This window comes from Triticum aestivum, chromosome 2D (assembly GCF_018294505.1).
Source record: "Triticum aestivum cultivar Chinese Spring chromosome 2D, IWGSC CS RefSeq v2.1, whole genome shotgun sequence".
NCBI lineage: Eukaryota > Viridiplantae > Streptophyta > Magnoliopsida > Poales > Poaceae > Triticum > Triticum aestivum.
This window is the reverse complement of record NC_057799.1, coordinates 95,255,835-95,283,173: the sequence shown is the minus strand read 5'-3', so window position 1 is coordinate 95,283,173 and position 27,339 is coordinate 95,255,835. Positions and strand designations below refer to the sequence as shown.

General features: G+C 45.3%; 1 pseudogene; it reads right to left on the bottom strand.

Moving 5' to 3' along the window:
* Positions 1–355: 355 nt before the first annotated feature.
* LOC123055688 (GDSL esterase/lipase At1g28570-like) lies at positions 356–27,339 on the bottom strand (annotated as a pseudogene).

Below are 27,339 nucleotides of genomic sequence, written 5' to 3'. Positions count from 1 at the left end.
CACAATAATGTCTTTCATCCTGTAGACGGATTGCTTGGTCGTGGCTGATACGATGAGCGACTCAACTCAGAATAGATCCCCTTGCAGCTTCTCCAGTTGATGAGATTAAATGACTGCTAGGACAAGGTCGTGGGAATGCGACATCTCGTGTATGTAGTATGGATCAAAATAGGGTGAGCCACACTCTTGCCCAGATGGTGCAGATGAGATAGGCATTTTATGCCCTTCAAAAAGAAAAGAGATAGGCATTTTATCGAAAAAAGAAAGATCAGGTCAAACAGTTTACTCAACGGATTACGGATGCGCACAGTTCTCTAGCATTTTTGATAGAAAAAAAGGATGCACAACACACGAATCTATTCAGCGGGAACATGGTGGGCTCACAAACGATTTACATATTTTAGGCGTCGAGGAGACACACCAACGAAGAATGTCGACTCAAATGAAATGATGATTTTATTGTCGATTCAAATCAAATGATGATTTTATTTGATCACCTGCATATGTACTGTACGCAGGTCTAGCAGTTGTGGTTGCATGTGGACATGATGGGCGGCGCGGCGTACGGGCCATCGAGCATCCCGCTGGCCATGATCTTGTACGCCGCCTCGGTCAGGTGCAGGCCGTCGAATGACACGTACCTCGACGGGTCCGGGCACGGCACTGCCGCCGTCCCGGGCGTCCAAGATGGGGTAGCACGCCTTCAGCACCGTCTCCGCGCCGAACCCGTTCTCCGCCGGCTTGGCGATGAGGGTGAGCACGTCGTCGTAGGTGTTGACGTAGGTGATGGACACGCCGGGGTGGTCGCGGCGGAGCTCCTCGAGCTTGGCTTTCAGCATGCGGTTGTGGACAAGGAAAAGGTCGTTCAACCGCCGGAGGCAGCCCGTGGCAGGGTCGCGGTCGTCGCCGGGGAAGAGGAAGAGGTACCGCGGGGTGCACCCCAATGGGAAGATGCCCGGAACGTACATGGTCTTGGCTGCCAACTCGATCAAAGCCTGGCAATGGCATGCAAGTGGTGGAAACAGTCAAGACCAATCGTGCTGCAGCTTGGATTTTTGGTCGTCGAGCGCGTACACGTACCTCGATGGAGAGAGTGATGGAGCTGATGACCTGGGCCACGAGGGGCCTGACCCATTCGAGCGTCCTGTTCTGGAAGAAGGGGTGGTTGTAGTCGTTGGCGCCGATCTCCCCCACCAGGAACAGCGAGCTCGCCATCACCTCCTTCCTCTCTGCACGTTACGCTAGATCATTGCACATCCTGGTACATTGCCAGAGGCATTCATATAGAGTCATAATTTATCATAGATATCGAGTTGTAATTTTTATTCCTTTTGAGTTATAAGTAAATAGAAGTGTGATGATCATCATTTTTACAGCAGTGCCCCAGTGAGGAAAGGATGATGGAGACTATGATTCCCCTACGAGTCAGGATGAGACTCCGGACAATAAGAGAAAAAAAGGAAACAAGAAAAGAAAGAAAAAGAAAGAAAAAAAGGGAAAGAAAAAAAATAAATAAAGAGAGAAGGGGCATTGTTAGTATCCTTTACCACACTTGTGCTTTAAAGTAGCACCATGTTTTTCATATGGAGAGTCTCATATGTTGTCACTTTCATGTACTAGTGGGAATGTTTCATTATAGGATTAGATGTACACCCACTTAGTTTTCATATGGAGAGTCTCATATGTTGTCACTTTCATGTACTAGTGGGAATGTTTCATTATAGGATTAGATGTACACCCACTTAGTTTTCATATGGAGCTTTTATACACTTATAGCTCTTAGTGCATTCGTTGCATGGCAATCCCTACTCCTCACGTTGATATCAATTGATGGGCATCTCCATAGCCCGTTGGTTAGCCGCATCGATGTGAGACTTTCTTACCTTTTTGTCTTCTTTATATTTACCCCTATCATCATACTCTACTCCATCCGTAGTGCTAAATCCATGGCTTGCGCTCATGTATTGCGTGAGGTTGAAAAATCTGAAGCGCGTTAAAAAATATGAAACAATTGCTTGGCTGACACCGGGATAGTACATGATTTATACTTTGTGTTAGGAAGACAGAGCATGACAAGACTATATAATTTTGTAGGGATAACTTTCTTTAGCGTTGATATTTTGAAAGACGTGATTGTTTATTGGGATGCCTGAGTATTGATGTCTTTATGTCAAATTATAGACTATTGCTTTGAATCACTTATGTCTTAATATTTATACCATGACTAGATATATGATCAAGTTTATGCTAGGTAGCATTCCACATCAAAATTATCTTTTTATCATTTACCTACTCGAGGACGAGCAGGAATTAAGCTTGGGGATGCTGATACGTCTCCGTCGTATCTATAATTTTTGATTGTTTCATGTCAATATTATACAAGTTTTACATACTTTTGACAACTTTTTATATGATTTATTTGGGCTAACTTACTTATCCAGTGCCCAGTGCTAGTTCCTGTTTGTTGCCTGTTTTTGTATCGCAGAAAATACATATCAAAAAAAGTCCAAATGTGATGAAACTCCACAGAGAATTATTTTGGAATATTTGTGATTTTTGGGAGTTGGAATCACCGCAAACGGAGGCCCACACAGACCATGATACACCAGGGCGTGCCCCGGGCCCCTGGCGCGTGGTGGTGGGTTGTGCTCACCTCGTACGTCGGTTGGAGCTATACTTCGGGCGCAAGGAAGCTTATATCAGGAAAAAATCGTGTAAAAAGATCAGCGCAATCGGAGTTACGGATCTCCGGGTAACTCATATTGGCTAAAGTGAAAAAGAAGAAAATGGTAGAGAAATTTGGCATGGTGCTCACTAAACCTCCATAATATCTAACAAGTCGAGTCTTATGTCGGTCATATAGAACACCAACACATAGAAAAAGGGCTGAAGAATCCAGTCCATAGAATTACATTTTAAACCTGACTTCCTGTTTGTCATTGGAAAGAACGGAAGAGCATCCGGAGATATAAGAAACAGTTTTCGGCCAGATCTGGGAGCACGAAACAAAAGAGAAGAGGGAGGGAGATCCAACGGAGGGGTTCCCGCCCCTCCGTCGCCATGGAGGCCATGGACCAGAGGGGGAACCCTCCTCCCATGTAGGGGGGAGGCCAAGGAAGAAGAAGAAGGAGGGGGCTCTCTCCCCCTCTCTCCCGGTGGCGTCGGAGTGCCGCCGGGGCTAGGATCGTGACGGCGATCTTCGTCAACAATCTTGCTACCGTCAACACCCACTCTCTCCCCCTCTATGCAGCAGTGTAACACCCCTTCTCTCCGTTGTAATCTCTACTTAAACATAGTGCTCAACTCCATATATTATTTCCCAATGATCTATGGTTATCCTATGATGTTTGATTAGATCCGTTTTGTCCTATGGGTTAATCGTGATCTTGGCTGGTATGATTGTATATTTTATTTATGGTGCTGTTCTACGGTGCCCTCCGTCTCGCGCAAGCCTGAGGGGCCCCCACTGTAGGGTGTTGCAATATGTTCATTGTTCGCTTATGGTGGATTGCGAGAGTGATAGAAGCTTAAACCCGAGTAAGTGGGGTATGACGTATTGGAGTAAAGAGGACTTGATACTTAATGCCATGGTTGAGTTTCACGACCTTAATGATCTTTAGTAGTTGCGGATACTTTCTAGAGTTCCAATCATAAGTGCATATGATCCAAGTAGAGAAAGTATATTAGCTCATGCCTCTCCCTCATATAAAATTGCAAGAATGATTACCGGTACATGTTATCGATTGCCTAGGGACAAATGACTTTTCTCGTTGACAAAAGCTATCCACTTTTACTACCTTGCAATTTATTCATAGTTTTATTCTAGCAAACTAGTTTCATACTTGTTCTAGATAAAGCAAACGTCAAGTGTGCGTAGAGTTGTACCGGTGGTCGATAGAACTTGAGGGAATATTTGTTCTGCCTTTAGCTCCTCTTTGGGTTCGACACTCTTATTTATCGAAGAAGGCTACAAACGATCCCCTATACTTGTGGGTTATCACGGTCATCGGCCACGACGAGCGGGACGGGCGGGCGAGGCGGTGGTGTAGGGTAACGCGACAGAAAACAAAAATTTTCCGACCTACGCACCAGCCCAGGACCACTATGGAGACTGCATACATGGTTTGATCTTTTTCGTTACCGACTCGTAGCGCAGCGGGAAGTAGAGTCGATGACGATCGGTGGTGCAGATCCCCGCAGCTAGGATTTACAACCTCCCAACCGCGAGAATGTATACCCTCATCTGCTCCTCAGACAGCCCTCCGGGAGGCGGTCGAACAGCCCCCCGGACGGTGTCGCGGACAGCCCTTCGGGAGGACCTTCGAAACTCGAATGGTCACTCGGACAGCCCTTCGGGAGGACCTTCGAAACTCGGACGGTCAAACGGACAGCCCTTCGGGAGGCACTCACGAACTAAGACCGAAACTACGATCTCTCTACAGAGTTGCACACATACGGTGTCATCTATCCGGCAGGGCTTCGCCGTCCAGAACTAGTTCCCACCGGAACCCAGACAACCTTTCGGCTCTACGAAACTGTTTCGCTGGGAGGGAGAGAGAAGCCAGATCATGCATGGCACTTGTATGTGAGAAGGGATGATCCTTTAGGCAGCCCCCTCCACCCCTATTTATAGGCCAAGCCCAAGGGTGGCTTCTCCAAGAAGCCAAGGGGGGAAATACCAAAAAGGCCCTCAAGGTGGCTTCTCCAAGAAGCCAAGCAAAAAGCACTTTCACTATTCATGACGACATTTTTCAGCGTCCGTTCGAACTGAAAATATTTATGTGGGCTCAGAACATTTCCAGTACCCACTAAAATAATTTTCAACGCGTTCCGAAACAATTTCGGTTTAGTGATTTTCATCTGCGAAAAGCAAACAAGAATGCGTTTTCACTATTCATGAAGACAATTTTTCGCGTCCACTAAATCCGAAAATATTTCTGTGGGTCTTAGAATAATTCTAGTACCCACTAAAATGATTTTGGATTCGTTCTGAAACAATTTCAGATTAGTGAATTTCATCTGCGAAAAACAGCCAAAGCGGTACCGGCAGCTCCGAAACATTTTCGGTTTTTATTTCTGAAAATTCCAAAAAGTTTCCAGAATGATTCTGGCACCCTCCAAGAATTATCAGGCATGTGCCGAAACCATTTTGACTTAATGGCATACCCCGAAACAACTTTTTCGGTTTCACCGAAACTCATCCGGTGACCTCTCTCTGCGGTACGATTCCGCTGTCCGAAACTTTTCGGTGTCCGAAACTTTTTCGGTGATTTTCTCTCAGACTCCCTGTCTAGTATTCAGCAGATAGATGACCCTTAAGCGTGTGACCCTATAGGTTCGGTGAAGTATAGACATGACCCGGAACCCCTTCCGATCAATGATCAACATCGGAGCCGTGGACACCCATATTGACCCCTATACCCACACGAATAAATATTCGAGTGAACCTCCAGTTGCCGTGTGCTATTCCTGTTGCTTCGCGATATGTTACAAATACCCGAGGTGAGACATGTTGGCATTCCCGTGGATCAACAACTTGTCCACTATGCTAGTTACCTCGTTACCGGTATTGTTCTCTTTTCTCGTTATCGTGTTCCGGCATCCCCATGATCAAATCACAAAGTGTCTGGCCAGACGATGATGGATACCGTAACACCGAGAGGGCCCAGAGATATCTCTCCATCGTCGGAGGAGCAAATCCCAATCTTGAGCTATCAAGTTACTTGACACACTTTTCCATGAACCCGTAAGCCGCCGTAATAGCCACCCATTTACGGATGACATTTAACAAACCCCAAAGTTCATGAAGCAAGCATGAAGAAACTCGATACTCTCATGGTCTAAGGAATCATGCAAACGTTAACCATCTCTGTGTTATGTACCAATAACTTGTGACGAATGAATCTCATAGCATAACATCAATCCGGGTCGATTCAACACAAATGTTCTCTTAACATTGTGCCCTCGAAATTGCTGGCATAGACATGCCCATGACCAGGAAAACAGAATCATCATGCAACACTTGAGCTAGTCTTAGAGGCCAGACTAGGAATACTTCTTATCGTTTATTATTCCACACGTGCATATGAGTCTTCCTCCGAGCCTCGTGGATATTGCAGACTCGAGAATCATTGCAGTTATAGCATGGAACATAAACATAATTGTGAACTCGGAGATAAATAATATCATTTATTATTGCCTCTAAGGCATATCTCCTACAGACTCCCACTTGCACTAGAGTCAATAATCTAGTTAATGCTAATGCACTTTACACCTATGGCATACTGGTGTAAAAAATGCTTCGCATGTGGTATAGCCTGATGTCCATCGGATCTGACAATTTCAGCTCCGTGTGTATCTCTGCATATCCTCGCATTTTCATGCTTTCACAAAATTCATATTTTGTGTGGACTTGGCGTTGTATGTATTTGAATCATAGGTCGAACCTGGATTCCTCAGACTGAGTTATGGAGCAAGTACCTGCAGTAGTGTCCCATTGACAAAAGCCATCTTGGAACCATACTAAGTTCATGAATGAACTATATGATTCAACATCTTCTTTTGTCGCTTCTAAAGCGTCAACATACTTAGTCATTTGTTATAGAATTCGCCACAGTATCCTATTGGGAACAATTTCCAACTACCATGCCAACATATTGTGTATTACACAAAACCCTTAACTTAAATCGAAAATCGCATGGAGAAAAGATGAAGACTGTATCCATGTAACATTTTACAACGAACTCTTCATGATCTCTGCTTGCAAGAAAACATATCATCAGTACTTACTCTAGTACTCAATGACATCTTTCACTGTTGTCCCACGATCAGTACTTTGATCACTTTAGTATCCATACTCGCAACACCTTGGGAGTATTGGACATATCTGGTTGTTTTACATACCATGGAATACATGATTAATCCAAAACATGAAGGTGTGTGGAATCTCCATCATGTATTTTACTCCTCAGTGTTTTGGGACACCGAGTCTTGTAAAAACTCTTTCCATGTGACTTAGTCAAGAAACACTCCTTGGCGTTTTAAATGCTAAATAGGTTTTAGCACCTTGTCAATATGTATTCATTGCTTAGACCCATTAGGTAAATCTATCTCCATAGATCATCATGCCTAATATTGAGGCTATTTAGCCTAAGCACTTCATCGAAAAACTATTTTCAAATGAAGTCCTAATTCGTGTCAAGAAATTTATTTCCAATTACCAATGTGCCAAGCACATAAGGTTTTTAGAAATATTATTACGCTCCCACTTACTTTCTTGAATTACAAGCATCTTCGTTACCCATTGATGAAATCGAAACCCCTTTGACCATTTCATCAAAACACGAAGATTCCAACTCCATTTTGCTCTCTTCTGTCCATTGCTGGAACTCTGAAGTTTGCATACCTACTAGCATCCTCTGGATCGACAACCAACTCCATTTTGCTCTCTTCTGTCCATTGTCGGAAATATGCCCTAGAGGCAATAATAAATAGGTTATTATTATATTTCCTTGTTCATGATAATCGTTTATTATCCATGCTAGAATTGTATTGATTGGAAACTCAGATACATGTGTGGATACATAGACAACACCATGTCCCTAGTAAGCCTCTAGTTGACTAGCTCGTTGATCAATAGATGGTTACGGTTTCCTAACCATGGACATTGGATGTCGTTGATAACGGGATCACATCATTAGGAGAATGATGTGATGGACAAGACCCAATTCTAAGCCTAGCACAAGATCGTGTAGTTCGTTTGCTCAGAGCTTTTCTAATGTCAAGTATCATTTCCTTAGACCATGAGATTGTGCAACTCCCGGATACCGTAGGAATGCTTTGGGTGTACCAAACGTCACAACGTAACTGGGTGGCTATAAAGGTGCACTACAGGTATCTCCGAAAGTGTCTGTTGGGTTGGCACGAATCGAGACTGGGATTTGTCACTCCGTGTAAACGGAGAGGTATCTCTGGGCCCACTCGGTAGGACATCATCATAATGTGCACAATGTGACCAAGGAGTTGATCACGTGATGATGTGAGTTACGGAACGAGTAAAGAGACTTGCCGGTAACGAGATTGAACAAGGTATCGGGATACCGACGATCGAATCTCGGGCAAGTAGCATACCGATAGACAAAGGGAATTGTATACGGGATTGATTGAATACCCGACATCATGGTTCATCCGATGAGATCATCGTGGAACATGTGGGAGCCAACATGGGTATCCAGATCCCGCTGTTGGTTATTGACCGGAGAACGTCTCGGTCATGTCTGCATGGTTCCCGAACCCGTAGGGTCTACACACTTAAGGTTCGATGACGCTAGGGTTATAGGGAATAGATATACGTGGTTACCGAATGTTGTTCGGAGTCCCGGATGAGACCCCAGACGTCACGAGGAGTTCCGGAATGGTCCGGAGGTAAAGATTTATATATAGGAAGTATGGTTTTGGCCACCGGAAGTGTTCCGGGCATCACCGGTAGTGTACCGGGACCACCGGAGGGGTCCGGGGGTCCACCGGGAGGGGCCACGGGCCCCGGAGGCATACATGGGCCAAGTGTGAGAAGGGACCAGCCCCTAGGTAGGCTGGGGCACCTCCCCACCAAGGCCCATGCGCCTAGAGAGAAGAGGGGGCAAACCCTAGGGCAGATGGGCCCTAAAGGCCCATGCCTGGTGCGCCTCCCTCTCCCCCCACTTGGCCACCACCCCAGATGGGGATTGGGGCTGCCGCCACCCCTAGGGAGGGAACCCTAGGTGGGGGCGCAGCCCTCCCTCTCCCCCTATATATAGTGGAGGCAAAGGGGCAGCCCTACGCACGAAGTTCTTCTTCTCTTGGCGCAGCCCTTCCCCTCTTCCATGTCCTCCTCCTCTCCCGCAGTGCTTGGCGAAGCCCTGCAGGATTGCCACACTCCTCCACCACCACCACGCCTTCGTGCTGCTGCTGGATGGAGTCTTCCCCAACCTCTCCCTCTCTCCTTGCTGGATCAAGGCGTGGGAGATGTCACCGGGCTGCACGTTTGTTGAACACGGAGGCACCGTTCTTCGGTGCTTAGATCGGAATCAACCGCGATCTGAATCGCTACGAGTACGACTCCTTCATCCGCATTCTTGCAACGCTTCCGCATCGCGATCTACAAGGGTATGTAGATGCACTCCCCTTCCCCTCGTTGCTAGATTACTCCATAGATTGATCTTGGTGATGCGTAGAAAATTTTGAATTTCTGCTACGTTCCCCAACAGTGGCATCATGAGCTAGGTCTATGCGTAGTTTCTATGCACGAGTAGAACACAAAGTAGTTGTGGGCGTCGATTTTGTCAATTTACTTGCCGTTACTAGTCTTATCTTGATTCGGCGGCATCGTGGGATGAAGCGGCCCGGACCGACCTTACACGTACTCTTACGTGAGACAGGTTCCACGGACTGACATGCACTAGTTGCATAAGGTGGCTAGCGGGTGTTTGTCTCTCCCACTTTAGTCGGATCGGATTCGATGAAAAGGGTCCTTATGAAGGGTAAATAGAAATTGGCATATCACGTTGTGGCTTTTGCGTAGGTAAGAAACGTTCTTGCTAGAAACCCATAGCAAGCCACGTAAAACATGCAACAACAATTAGAGGACGTCTAACTTGTTTTTGCAGCATGTGCTATGTGATGTGATATGGCCAGAAGATGTGATGAATGATATATGTGATGTATGAGATTGATCATATTCTTGTAATAGGAGTCACGACTTGCATGTCGATGAGTATGACAACCGGCAGGAGCCATAGGAGTTGTCTTTATTTTTGTATGACCTGCGTGTCATTGAATAACGCCATGTAAATTACTTTACTTTATTGCTAAGCGCGTTAGCCATAGAAGTAGAAGTAATCGTTGGCGTGACAACTTCATGAAGACACAATGATGGAGATCATGATGATGGAGATCATGGTGTCATGCCGGTGACAAAGATGATCATGGTGCCCCGAAGATGGAGATCAAAGGAGCAAAATGATATTGGCCATATCATGTCACTATTTGATTGCATGTGATGTTTATCATGTTATGCATCTTATTTGCTTAGAACGACGGTAGCATAAATAAGATGATCCCTTACTAAAATTTCAAGAGACGTGTTCCCCCTAACTGTGCACCGTTGCGAAGGTTCGTTGTTTCGAAGCACCACGTGATGATCGGGTGTGATAGATTCTAACGTTCGAATACAACGGGTGTTGACGAGCTTAGCATGTACAGACATGGCCTCGGAACACATGCAAAACACTTAGGTTGACTTGACGAGCCTAGCATGTACAGACATGGCCTCGGAACATAAGAGATCGAAAGGTCGAACATGAGTCGTATAGTAGATACGATCAACATGGAGATGTTCACCGATGATGACTAGTCCGTCTCACGTGATGATCGGACACGGCCTAGTTTGACTCGGATCATGTATCACTTAGATGACTAGAGGGATGTCTATCTGAGTGGGAGTTCATAATTCAGATGAACTTCATTATCATGAACATAGTCAAAAAGGTCTTTGCAAATTATGTCATACGCTTTAGTTCTACTATTTAAGATATGTTCCTAGAGAAATTTAGTTGAAAGTTGGTAGTAGCAATTATGCGGACTGGGTCCGTAAACTGAGGATTGTCCTCATTGCTGCACAGAAGGCTTATGTCCTTAATGCACCGCTCGGTGTGCTGAACCTCAGCGTCGTCTGTAGATGTTACGAAACATCTGACATACACGTTTTTGATGACTACGTGATAGTTCAGTGCGTAATGCTAATGGTTTAGAATTGTGGCACCAGAGACGTTTTTGAAACGTCACAGAACATATGAGATGTTCCGAAGACTGAAATTGGGATTTCAGACTAATGCCCACGTCAAGAGGTATGAGACCTCTGACAAGTTTCTTAAGCCTGCAGACTAAGGGAGAAAAGCTCAATCGTTGAGCATGTGCTCAGATTGTCTGAGTGCCACAATCGCTTGAATCGAGTGGGAGTTAATCTTCCAGATGAGATAGTGATGGTTCTCCATAGTCACTGCCACCAAGCTATTAGAGCTTCGTGATGAACTATAACATATCAGGGATAGATATGATGATCCTTGAGCAACTCGTGATGTTTGACACCGCGAAAGTAGAAATCAAGAAGGAGCATCAATTGTTGATGGTTAGTAGAACCACTAGTTTCTAGAAGGGCAAGGGCAAGAGGGATACTCCATGAAACAACAAATCATTTGCTGCTCTAGTGTAGAATCCCAAGGTTGAACCCAAACCCGAGACTAAGTGCTTCTGTAATGAGGGGAACGGTCACTGAAGCAGTACTACCCTAGATACTTGGTAGATGAGAAGGCAGGCAAGCTCGACAGAAGTATATTGGATATACATTATATGAATGTGTACTTTACTAGTACTCCTAGCAACACCAGGGTATTAGATACCGGTTCGGTTGCTAAGTGTTAGTAACTCGAAATAAAAGCTGCGGAATGAACGGAGACTAGCTAAAGGTGAGATGACGATATGTGTTGGAAGTGTTTCCAAGGTTGATGTGATCAAGCATCGCATGCTCCCTCTACCATCGAGATTTGGTGTTTGCGTTGAGCATGATTGGATTATGTTTATCGCAATACGGTTATTCATTTAAGGAGAATAATGGTTACTCTGTTTATTTGAATAATACCTTCAATGGTCTTGCACCTAAAATGAATCTCGATCGCAGTGATACACATGTTCGTGCCAAAAGATATAAAATAGTAATGATAGTACCACATACTTGTGGCACTGCCATTTGAGTCATATTGGTATAGAACGCATGAAGAAGCTCCATGTAGATGGATCTTTGGACTCACTCGTTTTTGAAAAGATTGAGACATGCGAACCATGTCTATTGGTATATATGCATGAAGAAACTCCATGCAGATGGATCGTTTGGACTCACTTGATTTTGAATCACTTGAGACATGCAAATCATACCACATGGGCAAGATGACTGAAAGGCCTCGTTTTCAGTAAGATGGAACAAGAGAGCAACTTATTGGAAGTAATACATTTTGATGTATGCAGTCCAATGAGTGCTGAGGCATGCAGTGGATATCGTTATGTTCTTACTTCACAGATGATTTGAGTAGATGCTGAGTGTATTTACTTGATGAAACACAAGTCTGAATTATTGAAAGGTTCAAGTAATTTCAGAGTGAAGTTGAAGATCGTCGTGACAAGAGGATAAAATGTCTGTGATATGATCATAGAGATGAGTATCTGAGTTACGAGTTTGGCACACAATTAAGACATTGTGGAAAGTGTTTCACAATTAATACCGCCTGGAACACCATAGTGTGATGGTGTGTCCGAACATCATAACTGCACCCTATTGGATATGGTGCATACCATGATGTTCTTATCGAATTACCACTATCGTTTATGGGTTAGGCATTAGAGACAACCGCATTCACTTTAAATAGGGGCACCACGCAATTCCGTTGAGACGACACCGTTTAGAGAAACCTAAGTTGTCGTTTCTTAAAAGTTTGGGGCTGCGATGCTTATGTGAAAAAGTTTCAGGCTGATAAGCTCGAACCCAAAGCGGATAAATGCGTCTTCATAGAATACCCAAAACAGTTGGGTATACCTCCTATTTCAGATCTGGAAGCAAAAGTAATTGCTTCTAGTAACAGGGTCCTTTCTCGAGGAAAAGTTTCTCTCGAAAGAATTGAGTGGGAGGATGGTGGAGACTTGATAAGGTTATTGAACCGTCACTTCAACTAGTGTGTAGCAGGGCACATGAAGTTGTTCCTGTGGCACCTACACCAATTGAAGTGGAAGCTTATGATAGTGATCATGAAACTTCGGATCAAGTCACTACCAAACCTCGTAGGACAACGAGGATGCGTGCTACTTCAGAGTGGTACGTGATCCTGTCTGAGATATCATGTTGTTGGACAATACTAAACCTACGAGCTATGGAGAAGCGATGGTGGGCCCATATTCCGACAAATGGTTAGAAGCCATGAAATCCGAGATAAATGGATCTTTGAGAAGAAGACGACATGGACGGTAATGTTACCGTCTATGAAGCTCGACTTGTGGCAAAGAGTATTTCCACAAGTTCAAGGAGTTGACTACGATGAGATTTTCTCATCCGTAGCGATGCTTAAGTCCGTCGGAATCATGTTAGCATTAGCTACATTTATGAAATCTGGCAGATGGATGTCAAAACAAGTTTCCTTACCAGTTTTCGTAAGGAAAGGTTGTATGTGATACAATCAGAAAGGTTTTGTCGATCCTAAGGATGCTAAAAGGTATGCTAGCTCCAGCGATCCTTCCATGGACTAGAGCAAGCATCTCGGAGTCAGAATATACGCTTTGATGGAGTGATCAAAGTTTTTGGGTTTATACAAAGTTTGTTAGAAACTTGTATTTACAATAAAGTGAGTGGGAGCGCTACAACATTTCTGATAAGTATATGTGAATGACATATTGTTGATCCGAAATGATGTAAAATTTCTGGAAAGCATAAAGGGTTGTTTGAAAGGAGTTTTTCAAAGGAAGACCTGGATAAAGCTGCTTACATATTGGGCATCAAGATCTATAGAGATAGATCAAGACGCCTGATGATACTTTCAAAGAACGCACACCTTGACATGATTTTGAAAGAGTTCAAAATAGATCAGCAAAGAAGGAGTTCTTGGCTGTGTTACAAGGTGTGAGTATTGAGTAAGACTCAAGACCTGACCACAGCAGAAGAGAGAGAAAGGATGAAGGTCGTCCCCTATGCTTCAGATGTAGGCTCTACAGTATGCTATGCTGTGTACCGCACATGAAGTGTGCCTTGCCATGAGTTGGGTCAATGGGATCACATGACAGCGGTCGAACTTATCCTTAGTATCTAGTGGACTAAGGAATTTTCTCGATTATGGAGGTGAAAAGGAGTTTGTCGTAAAGGGTTACGCCGATGCGAACTTTGACACTAATCCGGATGACTCTGAGTAGTAAACCGGATTCGTATAGTAGAGCAATTATTTGAAATGGCTCCAAATAGCGCGTGGTAGCATCCACAAGATGACATAGATATTCGTAAAGCACACACGGATCTGAAAGGTTCAGACCCGTTGACTAATAACCTCTCTCACAAGCATAACATGATCAAACCAGAACTCATTGAGTGTTAATCACATAGTGATGTGAACTAGATTGTTGACTCTAGTAAACTCTTTGGATGTTGGTCACATGGTGATGTGACCTGTGAGTGTTAATCACATGGTGATGTGAACTAGATTATTGACTCTAGTGCAAGTGGGAGACTGTTGGAAATATGCCCTAGAGGCAATAATAAATAGGTTATTATTATATTTCCTTGTTCATGATAATCGTTTATTATCCATGCTAGAATTGTATTGATAGGAAACTCAGATACATGTGTGGATACATAGACAACACCATGTCCCTAGTAAGCCTCTAGTTGACTAGCTCGTTGATCAATAGATGGTTACGGTTTCCTGACCATGGACATTGGATGTCGTTGATAACGGGATCACATCATTAGGAGAATGATGTGATGGACAAGACCCAATCCTAAGCCTAGCACAAGATCGTGTAGTTCGTTTGCTCAGAGCTTTTCTAATGTCAAGTATCATTTCCTTAGACCATGAGATTGTGCAACTCCCGGATACCGTAGGAATGCTTTGGGTGTACCAAACGTCACAACGTAACTGGGTGGCTATAAAGGTGCACTACAGGTATCTCCGAAAGTGTCTGTTGGGTTGGCACGAATCGAGACTGGGATTTGTCACTCCGTGTAAACGGAGAGGTATCTCTGGGCCCACTCGGTAGGACATCATCATAATGTGCACAATGTGACCAAGGAGTTGATCACGGGATGATGTGAGTTACGGAACGAGTAAAGAGACTTGCCGGTAACGAGATTGAACAAGGTATCGGGATACCGACGATCGAATCTCGGGCAAGTAGCATACCGATAGACAAAGGGAATTGTATACGGGATTGATTGAATCCCCCACATCGTGGTTCATCCGATGAGATTATCGTGGAACATGTGGGAGCCAACATGGGTATCCATATCCCGCTGTTGGTTATTGACCGGAGAACGTCTCGGTCATGTCTGCATGGTTCCCGAACCCGTAGGGTCTACACACTTAAGGTTCGATGACGCTAGGGTTATAGGGAATAGATATACGTGGTTACCGAATGTTGTTCGGAGTCCCGGATGAGATCCCGGACGTCACGAGGAGTTCTGGAATGGTCCGGAGGTAAAGATTTATATATAGGAAGTATGGTTTTGGCCACCGGAAGTGTTCCGGGCATCACCGGTAGTGTACCGGGACCACCGGAGGGGTCCGGGGGTCCACCGGGAGGGGCCACGGGCCCCGGAGGCATACATGGGCCAAGTGTGAGAAGGGACCAGCCCCTAGGTGGGCTGGGGCGCCTCCCCACCAAGGCCCATGCGCCTAGAGAGAAGAGGGGGCAAACCCTAGGGCAGATGGGCCCTAAAGGCCCATGCCTGGTGCGCCTCCCTCTCCCCCCACTTGGCCGCCACCCCAGATGGGGATTGGGGCTGCCGCCACCCCTAGGGAGGGAACCCTAGGTGGGGGTGCAGCCCTCCCTCTCCCCCTATATATAGTGGAGGCAAAGGGGCAGCCCTACGCACGAAGTTCTTCTTCTCTTGGCGCAGCCCTTCCCCTCTTCCATGTCCTCCTCCTCTCCCGCAGTGCTTGGCGAAGCCCTGCAGGATTGCCACACTCCTCCTCCACCACCACGCCGTCGTGCTGCTGCTGGACGGCGTCTTCCCCAACCTCTCCCTCTCTCCTTGCTGGATCAAGGCGTGGGAGATGTCACCGGGCTGCACGTGTGTTGAACGCGGAGGCACCGTTCTTCGGTGCTTAGATCGGAATCAACCGCGATCTGAATCGCTACGAGTACGACTCCTTCATCCGCGTTCTTGCAACGCTTCCGCATCGCGATCTACAAGGGTATGTAGATGCACTCCCCTTCCCCTCGTTGCTAGATTACTCCATAGATTGATCTTGGTGATGCGTAGAAAATTTTGAATTTTTGCTACGTTCCCCAACACCAAGCACATAAGGTTTTTAGAAATATTATTACGCTCCCACTTACTTTCTTGAATTACAAGCATCTTCGTTACCCATTGATGAAATCAAAACCCCTTTGACGATTTCATCAAAACACGAAGATTCCAACTCCATTTTGCTCTCTTCTGTCCATTGCTGGAACTCTGAAGTTTGCATACCTACTAGCATCCTCTGGATTGACAAATTACTTTGGACTGTATCATATACAAGTCCTAGCTTTCATTTCCATCAGATGGAAATCCTTTTATCATCCATGTTTCATATCTCATGATTGAAATATGTATTAATTGCTAGTTCAACCTGAACCGACTTTAAGCATCGCTACGATGAAAACAACCTCATCGTAGTCAACTCTTGAACTTGTTATTTCAACAAGTCGAGCTTTATGGATAAAACATTTTATCTGTATCAGTTTTAAGTTCCATGAATATTCGTTAGACTCTAAGTCTTCCGAAAGGTGTATCAAGGTCTTAATCTTGAATCACTTATATGGAAACTAACTCGGGTTGTATTGGCATTTAGCCAATTCGGAGTCAGGGCCCATCAACGCTTCCTTGTGTATCGTAGGTATAATGTTGTCTAACAACAATATCTCGTTTGCGCACCTGAGAGGTTTGCACGAGCCTTGCCTACGTGGTTCAGCTGCAAGTTCGACCGAAGTTCATACATTTTATTGTAGAGACTTCCGTATCAGTCGCAGTAGGAAACTCTGGAATTACTTCCAAGGTCTCTTTCCTTTGATCTGATGACGTAGATACTGTTTATCTCGTCGAGTTGCACTATTCTCCCACTCACCTTTTGAAAGAACCATTCTCTTTAAAAGCACACCGTTTCGCGGCAAAACTATTTGCCTCGGTATAGTGAGGGAGGAATACCCAACATTTTGGTATAACCTACAAAGTAGCACTTGTCTGATTTGGAATAGGTTTGTAACCTTTTACACAAGCCCCATATTCCAAATGTTAAGAAAAGATATAACATGGTTGGGCGTACCATACCATGGCTTCATTTCAACAGACCCGATGTAGCTCTTTTCAGTGTAAAAGCCGCAGTCTCTAAAGCATCACTTTAAAAGGGATAATGGCAAATTTATTTATGTCATCTTTGACCTTACCATGTCATAAATGGTTTGATTACATCTCCACGGACTTTCCACTTGCAGTGGTGTTCCGGGAGGTGCAAGTTATGAAACCCCTTTCACAACTCATCAGACATTCGCTAAACATGTAACTCAAATATTCCTTTGTGCAATCAAATTGCAGAAACATAATTTTCTTGTTACAATAACTTCTACTTCATTTTTGAGAACCTTTCGAATGATTTCAAAAGATCCAGACTTACGTCTCATCAAGTAAATATCCATATATCTACTTGAGTCATTTCTGAAGATAAATAAATCCACCACTAACAACACTTATCGGACTACACACATCAAATGTATGATCACTAATAAGTTTGTTGTTCGTTCCTTATGGCCTGTGAACGGTATTTTAGTCACTTCACTTTTCGGAGGAAAGTTGCAAGTGTCAGATGATTCAAAATCAAAAAGACTTCAAAATCCATCATAATGGAATTTTCCATGCGGGTTTCTCCAATGTGACCAAATGTAGTGCCACACTTGTGTGGTATTCTTTTAGTCTTGCGACATTTAGCGTCAGTGTTATGGATGTATCATATTACCATCAATATTCATAACATACATCCCATCTTGGATGGAAGCATGGCCCTTCATGTTATTCATAATACTTAACAACAATTGTGTTTTTATGAACAACTCTTTTGCAACAAACATTGTGCAATGGGCTAGAGTGTATGAAACTCTAAAATGAATTATGAAAGTAAACCCAGAGGTATTGTATTATTATCAATATTCATAACATACATCTCATTCATAATGAAAGTATGGCCCTTGTGTTATTCATAACATCGAACATAAAAAGTTCTCTTATGAACAACCTTCTTGCAAGATACCTTATGCAATGGGATAGAGTTTGTAAAACTCTAAATGAATTATGAAAATAAATACAGACGGCAATACACCGATGGAAGGTATAGTAACATTTACTATGTTCCCTGTGTATACCTTAACCTCATTTCTAGCTAGTCCTTTCAGGCCATAGTAGCTCTTACATCGAGTTCGCAACAGAATGCAATCGAGCGGGCATTTTGTGATGAACTCACAATACCCAAGAATTAGTGATTAACATGTTTAACCATAATTCCCAAGAACTATATCTTTGACCAGCCTACTATACATCAAAAACTTGTATGACATTCATACATGAGCTGGATATTCCAGTCTTCTTTCCTTTTGCCTTTATACTTCTAATAGTTTAACCTTTAGTATTTCTCCTACTCTCAGAAGAAGCACCCAACTTAAGAGTGGCATTAGCCCCAGACTTCCTAGGCGTGTAAGTCATACTAACACCCTTTGGACACTTCCTTTCTCCTTAAGTTGTTGTTTTATTCACCTTTCATTATATGACAGGCGTTCTTCTGGATCCCTTTCCCAACAGTCAAATGCATAGTAAACACTTTTACTAATACTTGCAAACAAACATTGCTTTGTTTGTATCTGAAAATAATTTTCAGTTCCATGAATATCATATAACTATCCCAACTTTCGAAGTTTGGGTTTCATGGAAGCAAACATATTCCACTTGACCGTAACAGAATTCTAGCTTTTGGATCGAAGGACGAGAGTCACATGATCCATAGCATTAGCGGGAGGATACGGAAAGCATGCGATCGGACAAAGTCCTTCTCGGCACTTTTGAGGACAATCCTCATATTACGTTACCAATCGTAAAGTTTTAACCAGATATTTAACAGCTATTCAATTTTAACAGGGAAGGTGGAAATCGCGAGCCATTATTCTACAACTATTTTGCAAGAAACACTTAGACAGTGTTCATAATTAATTGCACTGAGAATTAAACATGTTAATTCAACAGTGCGCTCCCACTCAAATCAATATCTCTCATAATTGATTTAGAGTGATTCAAGATCCATATTTCTATTCGATGCCATTGACGGGTTCATCACTGATGACACGAATTTCAATCGGTAGGCCAACTTGCCGATCACATCTCTATGTGATTCTTGTTCATCTTTCGATGGGCGTGTTCCGAGCTCAGGACTCTCCTGCCTGAACGTCAAAGACAACCAAGTGATCTTGTTGCGAGGTCTGACCTCACCCGCCTCATTCCTCTCGATTCGTTCGTGCTCATGTGTACATGGCGCACCCCGAAAAGATACGAATTTCAGACGGTGCTACACTTGGGTGAACACTAACTACTTTGATATTTTAAGTGAGAGATCACCCTAATAAAAAGCGACTACTGCGCAATCAAGAAGGGTGCATCATAAGGGATAAACATCTCAAGCAATTCATAATAGCATGATATGGTATAGCCCTTTCTGACGGAGAAGTATTTCATTTCTTCGTCTTCGGCATTCGCGTCGGTGTTCACCTTCACGAAGATTGCCACCACCTTGTCGATGCACCAGATAATATTGCTATCTCTATAGCTAATAAAATAAGTGCATTACTTAAGGTTGACACGCAGGTCATTAAAGTGACAATCATATGGCTCCAACCATCATGCCGAATCATGACACGCAGGTCATGTTAATTACATCATATAGTCATCTCATACATAATCAAATTGAATATGAGCATTGCTATACCACATCACATGCACATCCTGCAAAACCAAGTTAGACGCCTCTAATCGGTTTATGCAAAAATTTATTTTACGTGGCTTCTAAGGTTTTGACTTAAACCGCAGCTACCAACGTTTTATCATCAAGTATGATTATTCAAGTTGCTAGATTAACATCTCGGGGTGTATGAGACACGAGATAATTTAAATCTCGAGCCCCATACTAAACTTCGTCATACGCATGACCCCCATGCAGATCATATCTGCAATGCCCTTTCATCTGCGAATTTCATCTTTCTTTTGACTACGGCAGAACCCAAAGAACTGATAGCACTTCCATGATCAATCAGGATCACGGATTGCCAGAACTTTGTCAAATTCCACCATGCTGTCTCGAGATTGAGCAAACGCAAATTCTAGGGAAGTAGCAAGAACGTCGGGTAACAGATTTCATCTGTCACCCGCATAAATAATTTTCAGCAATAGATCTCATCTACTACCTAATTATATTATGCAATACCCATACATCTCTATGTATTCTAGATCGCAACCTGCATCTACGCATAGCACGGCTCATGATGCCACTGTAGGGTAACGCGTCAGAAAACAAAAATTTTCCGACCTACGCACCAGCCCAGGACCACTATGGAGACTGCATACATGGTTTGATCTTTTTCGTTACCGACTCGTAGCGCAGCGGGAAGTAGAGTCGATGACGATCGGTGGTGCAGATCCCCGCAGCTAGGATTTACAACCTCCCAACCGCGAGGATGTATACCCTCATCTGCTCCTCAGACAGCCCTTCGGGAGGCGGTCGAACAGCCCCCCGGACGGTGTCGCGGACAGCCCTTCGGGAGGACCTTCGAAACTCGAACGGTCACTCGGACAGCCCTTCGGGAGGACCTTCGAAACTCGGACGGTCACACGGACAGCCCTTCGGGAGGCACTCACGAACTAAGACCGAAACTACGATCTCTCTACAGAGTTGCACACATACGGTGTCATCTATCCGGCAGGGCTTCGCCGTCCAGAACTAGTTCCCACCGGAACCCAGACAGCCTTTCGGCTCTACGAAACTGTTTCGCTGGGAGGGAGAGAGAAGCCAGATCATGCATGGCACTTGTATGTGAGAAGGGATCATCCTTTAGGCAGCCCCCTCCACCCCTATATATAGGCCAAGCCCAAGGGTGGCTTCTCCAAGAAGCCAAGGGGGGAAATACCAAAAAGGCCCTCAAGGTGGCTTCTCCAAGAAGCCAAGCAAAAAGCACTTTCACTATTCATGACGACAGTTTTCAGCGTCCGTTCGAACTAAAAATATTTATGTGGGCTCAGAACATTTCCAGTACCCACTAAAATAATTTTCAACGCGTTCCGAAACAATTTCAGTTTAGTGATTTTCATCTGCGAAAAGCAAACAAGAATGCGTTTTCACTATTCATGAAGACAATTTTTCGCGTCCACTAAATCCGAAAATATTTCTGTAGGTCTTAGAATAATTCTAGTACCCACTAAAACGATTTTGGATTCGTTCTGAAACAATTTCAGATTAGTGAATTTCATCTGCGAAAAACAGCCAAAGCGGTACCGGTAGCTCCGAAACGTTTTCAGTTTTTATTTCTGAAAATTCCAAAAAGTTTCCAGAATGATTCTGGCACCCTCCAAGAATTATCAGGCATGTGCCGAAACCATTTTGACTTAATGGCATACCCCGAAACAACTTTTTCGGTTTCACCGAAACTCATCCGGTGACCTCTCTCTGCGGTACGATTCCGCTGTCCGAAACTTTTTCGGTGATTTTCTCTCAGACTCCCTGTCTAGTATTCAGCAGATAGATGACCCTTAAGCGTGTGACCCTATAGGTTCGGTGAAGTATAGACATGACCCGGAACCCCTTCCGATCAATGATCAACATCGGAGCCGTGGACACCCATATTGACCCCTATACCCACACGAATAAATATTTGAGTGAACCTCCAGTTGCCGTGTGCTATTCCTGTTGCTTCGCGATATGTTACAAATACCCGAGGTGAGACATGTTGGCATTCCCGTGGATCAACAACTTGTCCACTATGCTAGTTACCTCGTTACCGGTATTGTTCTCTTTTCTCGTTATCGTGTTCCGGCATCCCCATGATCAAATCACAAAGTGTCTGGCCAGACGATGATGGATACCGTAACACCGAGAGGGCCCAGAGATATCTCTCCATCGTCGGAGGAGCAAATCCCAATCTTGAGCTATCAAGTTACTTGACACACTTTTCCATGAACCCGTAAGCCGCCGTAATAGCCACCCATTTACGGATGACGTTTAACAAACCCCAAAGTTCATGAGGCAAGCATGAAGAAACTCGATACTCTCATGGTCTAAGGAATCATGCAAACGTTAACCATCTCTGTGTTATTGTGACGCCCCCGATTTGACCGTACACTAATCATGCACGCAAATGTGTACGATCAAGGTCAGGGACTCACGGGAAGATATCACAACACAACTCTACAACATAAATAAGTCATACAAGCATCATAATACAAGCCAGGGGTCTCGAGGGCTCGAATACAAGTGCTCGATCACAGACGAGTCAGCGGAAGCAACAATATCTGAGTACAGACATAAGTTAAACAAGTTTGCCTTAAGAAGGCTAGCACAAACTGGGATACAGATCGAACGAGGCGCAGGCCTCCTGCCTGGGATCCTCCTAACTACTCCTGGTCGTCGTCAGTGGCCTGCACGTAGTAGTAGGCACCTCCAGCGTCGTAGGTGTCGTCGTCGACGGTGGCGTCTGGCTCCTGGACTCCAACATCTGGTTGCGACAACCAGATAGAAAGGAAAGGGGGAAAAGAGGGAGAGAAGCAACCGTGAGTACTCATCCAAAGTACTCGCAAGCAAGGAGCTATACTACATATGCATGGGTATATGTGTAAAGGGGCATATCAGTGGACTGAACTGCAGAATGCCAGAATAAAAGGGGGATAGCTAGTCCTGTCGAAGACTACGCTTCTGGTCATCTCCATCTTGCAGCATGTAGAAGAGAGTAGATTGAAGTCCTCCAAGTAGCATCGCATAGCATAATCCTACCCGGCGATCCCCTCCTCGTCGCCCTGTTAGAGAGCGATCACCGGGTTGTATCTGGCACTTGGAAGGGTGTATTTTATTCAGTATCCAGTTCTAGTTGTCATAAGGTCAAGGTACAACTCCGGGTCGTCCTTTTACCGAGGGACACGGCTATTCGAATAGATAAACTTCCCTGCAGGGGTGCACCACATAACCCAACACGCTCGATCCCATTTGGCCGGACACACTTTCTGGGTCATGCCCGGCCTCGTAAGATCAACACGTCGCAGCCCCACCTAGGCTCAACAGAGAGGTCAGCATGCCGGTCTAAACCTATGCGCGCAGGGGTCTGGGCCCATCGCCCTATGCACACCTGCACGTTGCGTACGCGGACGGAAGCAGACCTAGCCCCCTTAATACAAGCGCGAGCTTACGGTCCAATGCGGTGCGCGCCACTCAGTTGCTGACGTCAAAAGAGCTTCGGCTGATACCACGACGTCGGGATACCCATAACTACTCCCACGTAGATGGTTAGTGCGTATAGACCAAATGGTCAGACTCAGATCAAATACCAAGATCTCGTTAAGCGTGTTAAGTAACCGCGAACGCCGACCAGGGCCAGGCCCACCTCTCACCTAGGCGGTCTCAACCTGCCCTGTCGCTCCGCCACAAAGATCCACTCGCGGGTACTCGAGCCGACCCGACTTTAGTCATCACATGTGTCATGTATATAGTATATAAGTATATACCCATGATCACCGCCCAGGTGATCACGGCCCGATAGTATAGCACAGCAGACGGACAAGAATGTAGGGCCACTGATGGAAATCTAGCATCCTATACTAAGCATATAGGATTGCAGGTAAAGGTATCAACAGTAGTAGCAAGGATAGGCTATGCATCAGGATAGGATATCAAAAAGCAGTAACATGCTACACTACTCTAATGCAAGCAGTATAGAGACGAATAGGCGATATCTGGTGATCAAGGGGGGGGCCTTGCCTGGTTGCTCTGGCAAGTAGGAGGGGTCGTCAACTCCGTAGTCGAACTGGGCAGCAGCAGTGTCGGTCTCGTAGTCTACCGGAGAGAAGAGGGGGAAGAAACAGTAAATACAATGCAAACATAAGCATGACGATGCGTGACATGACAATGAGCGGTGCTAGGTGTGTCCTAACGCGACAGTAGGTGGTACCGGCGAAGGGGGGGAACATCCGGGAAGTATTCCCGATGTTTCGCGTTTTCGGACAGACGGACCGGAGGAGGAAAGTTGCTAGTTCGATAGGTTAGGGAGGTGTGGTGGATGAACGGACTGCGTATTCGGATTCGTCTCGTCGTTCTGAGCAACTTTCATGTTGAAAATATTTTAATCCGAGTTACGGATTAAAAGATATGATTTTCTAAAGATTTATTAATTTCTGGAATTTAATTAATTATTTAATTTAATTCGAAATTTGGATTTATGACATCAGCATGATGCCATGCTGACATCAGCAGTCAACAGGGGTTGACTAAGTCAAACTGACATGTGGGTCCAGTGGGACCCACCTGTCATTCTCTGTTTAGGTTAATTAAGATTTAGCTAAATAATTACTGTTTAATTAAATTAATTATCTAATTAGATTAATTTAAACAGGATTAATTAACTTAATTAATTTAGTTAATTAATTAATTAAAATTATTTTTATATTTAATTTTATTTTCTTTATTTATTTATTCATTAATTTCTATTAATTAATTTATTATTTTTATTATTATTATTATTATTATTTTTATTTTATTTTTATTTTATTTTTATTTTTTCATTTCCCTCTTTTTTTCGTTCAGGGGCTAGGCCCACTTGTCATAGGCCCATGGGGCCATCAGGGTTAACGGGCGCGGGGTGTGGCGTGGGCGCCCGTGCATCCGAACGGGGCATCAGGGGGCGCCGGCGGTGGTCGTAGCCCAGCGCGGCAGGACGGGGCCGTGGCGGCCTTCGGTAGGCGCGGGGGGGGGGGGGGGTAGGCGCCGGCGGCTGTGGCCGCGGCCACTGCTGGTCCAGCGGCAGCAAGGGCCGGCGAGCGGAGCGAGCAGGGGCTGCCGGGGAGGCGCGGCCAGCGCGGCACGACAGGTCGCGGGGTAGGCCTGGCCGGTGCGGGAGGACGGGCGACCCGGGCTCGCATCGGCGCGGGCGAGTGCGAGGGGAGGGAGCGGGGCAGCTGTGGCGGGGCGAGGGCGCGGGCGCGCGAGGGGCTTCGGTCGCGCGCGGTGGCGCCCGAGCTGGACGTGGCCAGTCGAGGCCACGGCGGGGGGGGGGGGGCGCTGGCCGCGGCGGGGCGCAACGGAGGAGCGCGCGGCGGCCACTGGTGGGCGCGCGCGGAGCGGCCTAGCCGGGGCAGGGGGAGAGGAGAGGGGAGCGCTCACGGGGGGGAGGACGCGGTCTGGGCAGCGAGCGCGGGGAGGAGTGACGGGGAAGACCGGCGAGGCGGAGAAGGGGAAGCAGGCCGGCGGGGGCGTGCTCCGGCGAGGGCGAGGCGGCGCGGGGTTGAGCGCGACGGCGACGGTGGCCTCCTCCCGATCCAGATCGGAGGAGGCAGAGGACGGGAGGATATTTCGTCGGGTGGGGGGGAGTGTCGGTGGGGGGGGGTACTGGGGAGTGGATAAGGGGAGAGGGGTGGGCCGGCCGGCTGGGCCTGGGGGTTGGCCCAGTTGGGCCAGGTCCAATGGGGTGGGGGGCTCCTCTTTTTGTTTTTTTTGTTTTTTTTGTTTTGTTCTCTTTTCTTTTTGTAATTTCTTTTTATTTATTTATTTTCTTTTCTGTTTTAATTCATTTAAAAGCATTTAGGCATTTTATAAAAATGTGATTACTTCACCATAATTACCGATGCAATAATTGACATGGCCCGAACATTTTTATTATAATATTTGAAAACTTTTGTCGTTTGACTTATTTAAGATTTAAATTTGAAACGGTTTTGAATTAACCCGAGATTAATTACAGTGACAGAGGTGACGTGCCATCATTAACGTGAGATTACTGTAGCATGATTATCCGGGCGTTACAGTTATGTACCAATAAACTTGTGACGAATGAATCTCATAGCATAACATCAATCCGGATCGATTCAACACAAATGTTCTCTTAACATTGTGCCCTCAAAATTGCTGGCATAGACATGCCCATGACCAGGAAAACAGAATCATCATGCAACACTTGAGCTAGTCTTAGAGGCCAGACTAGGAATACTTCTTATCGTTTATTATTCCACACATGCATATGAGTCTTCCTCCGAGCCTCGTGGATATTGCAGACTCGAGAATCATTGCAGTTATAGCATGGAACATAAACATAATTGTGAACTCGGAGATAAATAATATCATTTATTATTGCCTCTAGGGCATATCTCCTACAGGTGGGGCATCGGCCACGGCGAGCGGGGCGGGACAGGGGGTGCGGTTATCGGCCACGGTCGCGGTGAGCGGGACGGGCAGGGCGGGGCGGGCGAGGCAGCAGGGCGGGGCGGGCGAGGCAGTAGGGCAAGTGGCTGGGAAGGGGAGAGAAGGACGCGATCGAGGAGGCGGCTAGGGTTCTACGGGAGCTGGTGAGATTTTATACGTAGAAGTGAAATGACTAAAATGCCCTTGGGGGCACCGATTTTACACGCGTGGCACGAGATATTTCACCGCGGGAGTAACTATCCATTGCTACAGGAGCTCAGGTTCGATCCAACTGCCGACGTCCTCCAGCGCCTTGATCCAAAGGCCGGAAACACATCAAGGAAACACAATGGACGGCCAGATCTTCCAAATCGCTGAGAGCGCCCGGGGCGTGCTTCGTTTCTTGTTTTAGGATATCTGCTGGTGCAATCTTGCGATGGAACTAATCCTTAGGTTCATGTCTCAAACTTGACATTGATGCTTGTATTTTTTGAATTTATTGCAAATTTTTCAGCAATGTTCGTTTAGCGGGAGAAGATGTTTTCGTAGACTATGAGATGTGTGTGATGACTTCGTCAATTTCAAAATATGATGCCGGCTCGGTATTTTAAAGATGCTCATAGAAGTAGGACGTATGTATGTGCGTTTATAAAGGTAAGTGTGGATGCGTATATGTGCACTTATTGTGTTAAGAAAAACATCCGCTGGTGCACGGATCACAGCTCGCCAAATTAAACCATGCACGGGTCACAGCATGCCAAATTAGAAAGTTTAACAGTTGATTGAGCAATAATTATTTATTAATCCAAGTGAAAAATAGCAAACCCATTTCTTTTACAACTTTGCTATATCGAAGTACGAGTACAAAACATTTCAAACATAATAAAAGTTGTATTGTGGTCCTTAGACCATCGAACGACCAATTCCATGCCAGAATGAGCGGCCGAAGCACCGTTGTCATTGCTTTTATACCGAGCCAGTCTGACCTTGTTAATGACAGCTCAGAAGTCTTTATGCACGTGCCCCTAAAGACCAGCGCCATGGAGTCACAATAGTTGCCATTGAACACTTGAATCGATCTGAAGAACCTGCCATCAAATCTCGTCAT